Source organism: Lissotriton helveticus, chromosome 4_1 (genome assembly GCF_964261635.1).
Source record: "Lissotriton helveticus chromosome 4_1, aLisHel1.1, whole genome shotgun sequence".
Classification (NCBI taxonomy): domain Eukaryota; kingdom Metazoa; phylum Chordata; class Amphibia; order Caudata; family Salamandridae; genus Lissotriton; species Lissotriton helveticus.
The window spans coordinates 81,401,403-81,407,681 of NC_136063.1; the positions used below are offsets into that span (position 1 = coordinate 81,401,403).

Genomic DNA, 6,279 nt, shown 5'->3' on the forward strand with positions numbered 1-6,279 from the left:
AGGCTCCCCACTTCCTATGTTAAGCCCTCCTCCAATGAGAAGTACTGTCAGCGCCTAGCTGTCAACCAATCAGACGCTCTCGAAGTCTTTATATTACCGAGTCCAGCAGAAAGAGAAGTATTCTTCTCTCTGTTGTGTGACTGAGACCCTAGATCGATCGCCATGTCTGGAAGAGGAAAGCAGGGAGGAAAGGCCCGCGCCAAGGCCAAGACACGCTCTTCCAGAGCCGGGCTCCAGTTTCCCGTGGGCCGTGTGCACAGGCTGCTCCGGAAGGGAAGCTACGCCGAGAGGGTGGGCGCCGGTGCCCCCGTCTATCTGGCTGCAGTGCTGGAGTACCTGACCGCTGAGATCCTGGAGCTGGCCGGCAACGCCGCCCGGGACAACAAGAAGACCCGCATCATCCCCAGACACCTCCAGTTGGCCATCCGCAACGACGAGGAGCTGAACAAGCTGCTGGGCCGAGTCACCATCGCCCAGGGAGGAGTCCTGCCCAACATCCAGGCCGTGCTGCTGCCCAAGAAAACCGAGAGCCACAAGGCACAGGGCAAAGCAAGCAAGTAAAGGCCCGCAGACCCCCGTGGAAACACACCCTAAACACAAAGGTTCTTTTCAGGGCCATCCACAGACTCCATCAAAGAGCGTATCCGTGCCGAGGTGTTACTCTGGCGGCTTCATAGGTGCGGCAGCGCCCGCACCGCACCGTAGCTTCATAGGGGGGGCATGCCCAAGCTCTGGCCGTACACTTTAATGTTGTCCCGTCCCAAAGCCTAGCATGAGGCCGACCATATTAATGTTTTTGATTTTTTTTTTTTTTTTGTATATACATGTATAATTTGAATATTCAGGGACACATTTTGCAGACTTGCCCCAGCCGAGCGGGCACCGAACGCGAGGGTTAGGCGGGCCGCGGTGACAAGTGGGGGCCTGGAACGGAGGAGTGTGCGTGTTTGACTGTGATCAGTGCACCGGCGGCAGCTGCTGAGCCCGATCGGGAGCCCCTGACAAAGAGGCGGGCTGGGAGCGCGCTCTTTTTCAATCAATATATACATGTATATTTTTTTCATTTTTGGGGGACACCTTGTGCAGGCTTGCCCCAGCCGGGAGCGAGATGTGGGCAGTGTTACTAGGTTGCAGGCGGCCAAACACAGCGGGGTGGTGTCGGTGAGTGTGTGGGCTCCATTAAAACATGCCCGAGGCTGTTCATATTGGGAGGGGGAAAGGAACGGGAGGTTTAGGCGGGCCGGGAAGGTAGGTGCTTGCGTGTGTTTGACTGTGATCTGCGCACCGGCGGCAGCTGCTGAGCCAACCCATAACAAAGGCGGGCTGGGAGCCCGCTCTTTTTCAAACGGCAACGGCCTCTCCAGCCCCCGCTCCCTGCGGAGGGCGGGCCGTGGCCGGGCTCTCCCGCCTCACAGGGTATCGTCACAGGGCTCCCGCGCGGGTCCGCTGCTCCTCCATATAAGCAGCCGCTGCTGGTCGAGACTTCATTTCTGCTCACAGCACCGAGAGGAGAACATGTCTGGACGCGGCAAAGGAGGGAAGGGGCTCGGCAAAGGCGGCGCCAAGAGGCACCGCAAGGTGCTCCGGGACAACATCCAGGGCATCACCAAGCCGGCCATTCGCCGCCTGGCGCGCCGTGGCGAGTCAAGCGCATCTCCGGCCTCATCTACGAGGAGACCCGCGGGGTGCTCAAGGTTTTCCTGGAGAACGTGATCCGGGATGCCGTCACCTACACCGAGCACGCCAAGAGGAAGACCGTCACCGCCATGGATGTGGTCTATGCCCTGAAGCGCCAGGGCCGCACCCTCTACGGATTCGGCGGTTAAACACTCGACTTGCCCACGGAAAATAACGCAAAACACCAACCCAAAGGCTCTTTTAAGAGCCGACCACGATGTCATGGGAGAGCTGTGTCTATGCACTATTGTTGCCGCAGAGCCGGGATCGGCTACTCGCTAGCCCAATACGAGGGGATTTGCTCCGGTGCCACCCTACCATGTCGGGCGCTGTCCCGTGGCCCAGGAGCCCTGGACTGGGTCCCTAAGGGGGTGTTTAGACCGGACCAGGGGCACGCCATCCTGGAGCCCTGGACTGGGGACCATGGGGGGCTTTTGCCCGGCCCACGAGCCCGCCATGCTGGAACCCTTCCCTGCGGAACTAAGGGGGTGTTTAGACCGGCCCAGGTGCCCGCCATTATGTACCCCTTGTCTGGGGACCTACGGTGGGTTCAGCCCGGTCCAGGGGCCTGCCATCATGGCCTATGGTGGGCTTAGCCCGTCCCAGGGTTCCGTTAGCCTGGAGCCTTCACTGGCCAGATAAGGCAGGTTTAGCCCGGCCCAGGGGCCCGCCATCATGGAGCCCTTGCCTGTCGACCTATGGTGGGCTTAGCCCGTCCCAGGGTCCCGTTATCCTGGAGCCCTAAACTGGGGACCTAAGGCGTGTTTAGCCCGGCCCAGGGGCCCGCCATCACGGAGCCCTGGACTGGGCACCTAAAGTGGGTTCAGCCCGGTCCAGGGGCCTGCCATCATGGAGCCCTGGACTGGGGACCTAAGGTGGGTTCAGCCCGGTCCAGTGGCCTGCCATCATGGAGCCCTTAACTGGGGAGATAAGGCAGGTTCAGCCCGGTCCAGGGGCCTGCCATCATGGAGCCCTGGACTGGGGACCTATGGTGGGCTTAGCCCGTCCCAGGGTCCCGTTATCCTGGAGCCCTTCACTGGGGAGATAAGGCAGGTTTAGCCCGGCCCAGGGGCCCGCCATCATGGAGCCCTTGACAGGGGACCTACGGTGGGTTTAGCTCGGACCAGTGGCCCGCCATCATGGAGCCCTTGCCTGGGGACCTACGGTGGGTTTAGCCCGGACCAGGGACCCGCCATCATGGAGCCCTTGCCTGGGGACCTAAGGCGTGTTTAGCCCGTCCCAGGGTCCCGTTAGCCTGGAGCCCTTCACTGGGGAGATAAGGCAGGTTTAGCCCGGCCCAGGGGCCCGCCATAATGGAGCCTGGACTGGGGACATAAGGTGGGTTCAGCCCGGTCCAGGGGCCTGCCATCATGGAGCCCTGGACTGGGGACCTACGGTGGGTTTAGCCCGGCCCAGGGGCCCGCCATCATGGAGCCCTTGTCTGGGGACCGAAGGTGGGTTCAGCCCGGTCCAGGGGCCTGCCATCATGGAGCCCTGGACTGGGGACCTAAGGTAGGTTCAGCCCGGTCCAGGGGCCTGCCATCACGGAGCCCTGGCCTGGGGACCTAATTGGTGTTTAGCCCGTCCCAGGGTCACGTTATCCTGGAGTCCTTCACAGGGGAGATAAGGCAGGTTCAGCCCGGTCCAGGGGCCTGCCATCATGGAGCCCTGGACTGGGGACCTACGGTGGGTTTAGCCCGGCTCAGGGCCCCACGAGTCACGCAGTTCACCGACTATTAAGCCCCCCACGTAGTGGGGGCTTACAGCGCCTGGCTGGGAGACAAAGTTGGAGTTAGCGCGGCCATTTCGCCGCCCGGCCATCTGGTCGCCGCAGATCACTGGGCCATCTGGTCGGCGACCAGATAGCCCAGTCAGCTACGGCGACCAGATGGCTGGGCGGCGGAACGGCCGTGCTATCTCCAACTTTGTCTTCCACCCAGGAGCTGTAAGCCCTGGGGCTTAATAGTCGATAAAGTAGGGTTCCCATGCAGGCCTATAGGAAGAGGGTGTGGGATCCGAAATTGTGTGGTGAACCACCATGTCCGTTTACGGGTCCCTCTGGGCCTTTAAACAGCGGTTTCAGTATTTTTCTTTTTTGTGTGTGGACATTTTGGTTCAAGGGGACGTGGGCACCACTTCTACCCAGGGCTGGTGAGCTCCGATTCGGGTAAAATTTCCGCATTTCCCCCTTAGCTGGAGGTCGGCAAAAAAAAAAAACGATACATACACTTTTTTTCTAACTTTATGTTCAAGCCATGTTTCTAGCCATGGCTGGTGAGCTCTGATTCGGGTACAATTTCCACATTTCCCCCTTAGCTGGAGGTCGTCAAAAAAAAAAAATATATATATATTCTCATTTTTAAATTTTTTTACTAACTCTTTAGGTTCTAGGGGACAAAGTCACTTTTCCTACCCAGAGCTGGTGAGCTCCGATTCGGGTAACATTTCCGGTTTTCCCCCTTAGCTGGAGGTCGGCAAAAAAAACAAAAAAAACTATATATACTTTTTTTTTTTACTGTCTCCTTAGGTTCAAGGGGACAAAGTCACTTGTTCTACCCAGGGCTGGGGAGCTCCGATCCGGGTACAATTTCGGGTTTTCCCCCTTAGCCGGAGGTCGGCAAAAAAAAAAGAAAACTAAACTTTTTTTTTTTTTTTAACTAACTTGAGGTTCAAGGGGACAACGTCACTGTTTCTACCCGAGGATGTGGAGCTCCGATCCGGGTAAAACTTCAGGTTTTCCCCCTAAGCTGAAGGTGGTCCAAAATAAATAAATAAAAAAAAATATATACACATACAATTTTTTTTTCTTCTTCAAATAACTCTAGGTTCAAGGGGCCAAAGTCACTTTTTCTACCCGGCTTATGGAGCTCCGATCCGGGTACAATTTACCCATTTAAAACTGTTTATACAAAATATATATATATTTTGCTCAATGTTTAGGTTCTAGGGGACTAAGTCACTTTTTCTACATAGGGCTATGGAGCTCAGATTAGGGTAATATTTCAGGATTTCCCCTTAGGCTGGAGGCGGAGAAAAATAAACGTCATTCAAAAGGTATATAAAGCACTTTGCATTATCAGATCCTAGCCTTCAGTGTCCCAAGCCCATTTCTAGCCTGCAGGCACAAAGTGTCTATTTCTGCACAGGGCTATGGAGCTCCGCGCAGGGTGAGATACCCCCCTGTTACAGTATCAGCACAAGGCTGTGGGCCCATTCCTAGCCTCCAAACACCTCTTATAGGGATACTTGTAACATTTGGCGGAGTTAATCTTCAAAGGGGATACAGTTGCTCCTACGAGCCTGGGCTATGGAGCCCCGCGCAGGGTAAGATTTCAGGTTCCATCCCTGGCTGGCGGTGGGAAAACGAAAGAGTTATTTATTCCAACACTGTATCTAACCCCTTTACAGTATCAGACCCAGGCCTGCAAGACCATAGGCACATTTCCGACCTCCAGGCACCTATTTTCGTGATACTTGTGACATTATGAAGCCTGCAGCTTCAAGGGTACAAAGTCACTCCTCCTACCCAGGGCTAAGGAACTCCGCGCAGGGTAATATTTAGGGTTATACTCCTGGCTGGGGGTGTGAAAACAACACACTTCAAAAGTCCAATAAAGTGTATGTCACCCCTTCACAGTGTCAGATGAGGCCGGCAAGGCCATGGGTCTTCTTCCAGCTCCCAGGCACCAATTTTACTGATACCTGTGACATTTGGTGGTGTTAAGCTTCAAGGGCATGAAGTCACACTTTCTACCCAGGGTTATGGAGCTCAGCGCAGGGTAAGAATTTAGGTTATCCCCCTGGCTGGAGGTGTTAAAGCAAAACACTCCACATGCCCATTAAAGTCTATTTCACCCCTTCACAGTATCAGGAAAGGCATGCAAGGCCTTGGGCCTACTTCCAGCCTCCAGGCACCAATGTTACTCATACCTGTGACATTTGGTGGTGTTAAGCTTCAAGGGGATGAAGTCACACCTTCTACCCAGGGTTATGGAGCTCAGCGCAGGGTAAGATTTCAGGTTATCCCCCTGGCTAGAGGTGTTAAAGCAAAACACTCCACATGCCCAAAAAAGTCTATTTCACCCCTTCACAGTATCAGGAAAGGCCTGCAAGGCCTTGGGCCTACTTCCAGCCCCCAGGCACAAATGTTACTGACACCTGTGACATTTGGTGGTGTTAAGCTTCAAGGGGATGAAGTCACACCTTTTACCCAGGGTTATGGAGCTCAGCGCAGGGTAAGATTCCAGGTTATCCCCCCGGCTTGAGGTGTTAAAGCAAAACACACCACATGCCCAATAAAGTCTATTTCACCCCTTCACAGTATCAGGAAAGGCCTGCAAGGCCTTGGGCCTACTTCCAGCCCCCAGGCACCAATGTTACTGACACCTGTGACATTTGGTGGTGTTAAGCTTCAAGGGGATGAAGTCACACCTTTTACCCAGGGTTATGGAGCTCAGCGCAGGGTAAGATTCCAGGTTATCCCCCCGGCTTGAGGTGTTAAAGCAAAACACACCACATGCCCAATAAAGTCTATTTCACCCCTCCACAGTATCTGGAAAGGCATGCAAGGCCTTGGGCCTACTTCCAGCTCCCAGGCACCAA

At 55.3% G+C, this 6,279-nt stretch overlaps 1 long non-coding RNA gene across 1 annotated transcript; it reads left to right on the plus strand.

The window, feature by feature from the left end:
• The first annotated feature begins 174 nt into the window (after nt 1–174).
• LOC144826971 (uncharacterized) lies at nt 175–4,311 on the plus strand. Its single transcript, XR_013609979.1, has 5 exons — nt 175–2,632; nt 2,805–3,019; nt 3,310–3,468; nt 3,566–4,099; nt 4,238–4,311. It is a non-coding gene; the product is annotated as an uncharacterized LOC144826971 (long non-coding RNA).
• The last annotated feature ends 1,968 nt before the right edge of the window (nt 4,312–6,279 follow it).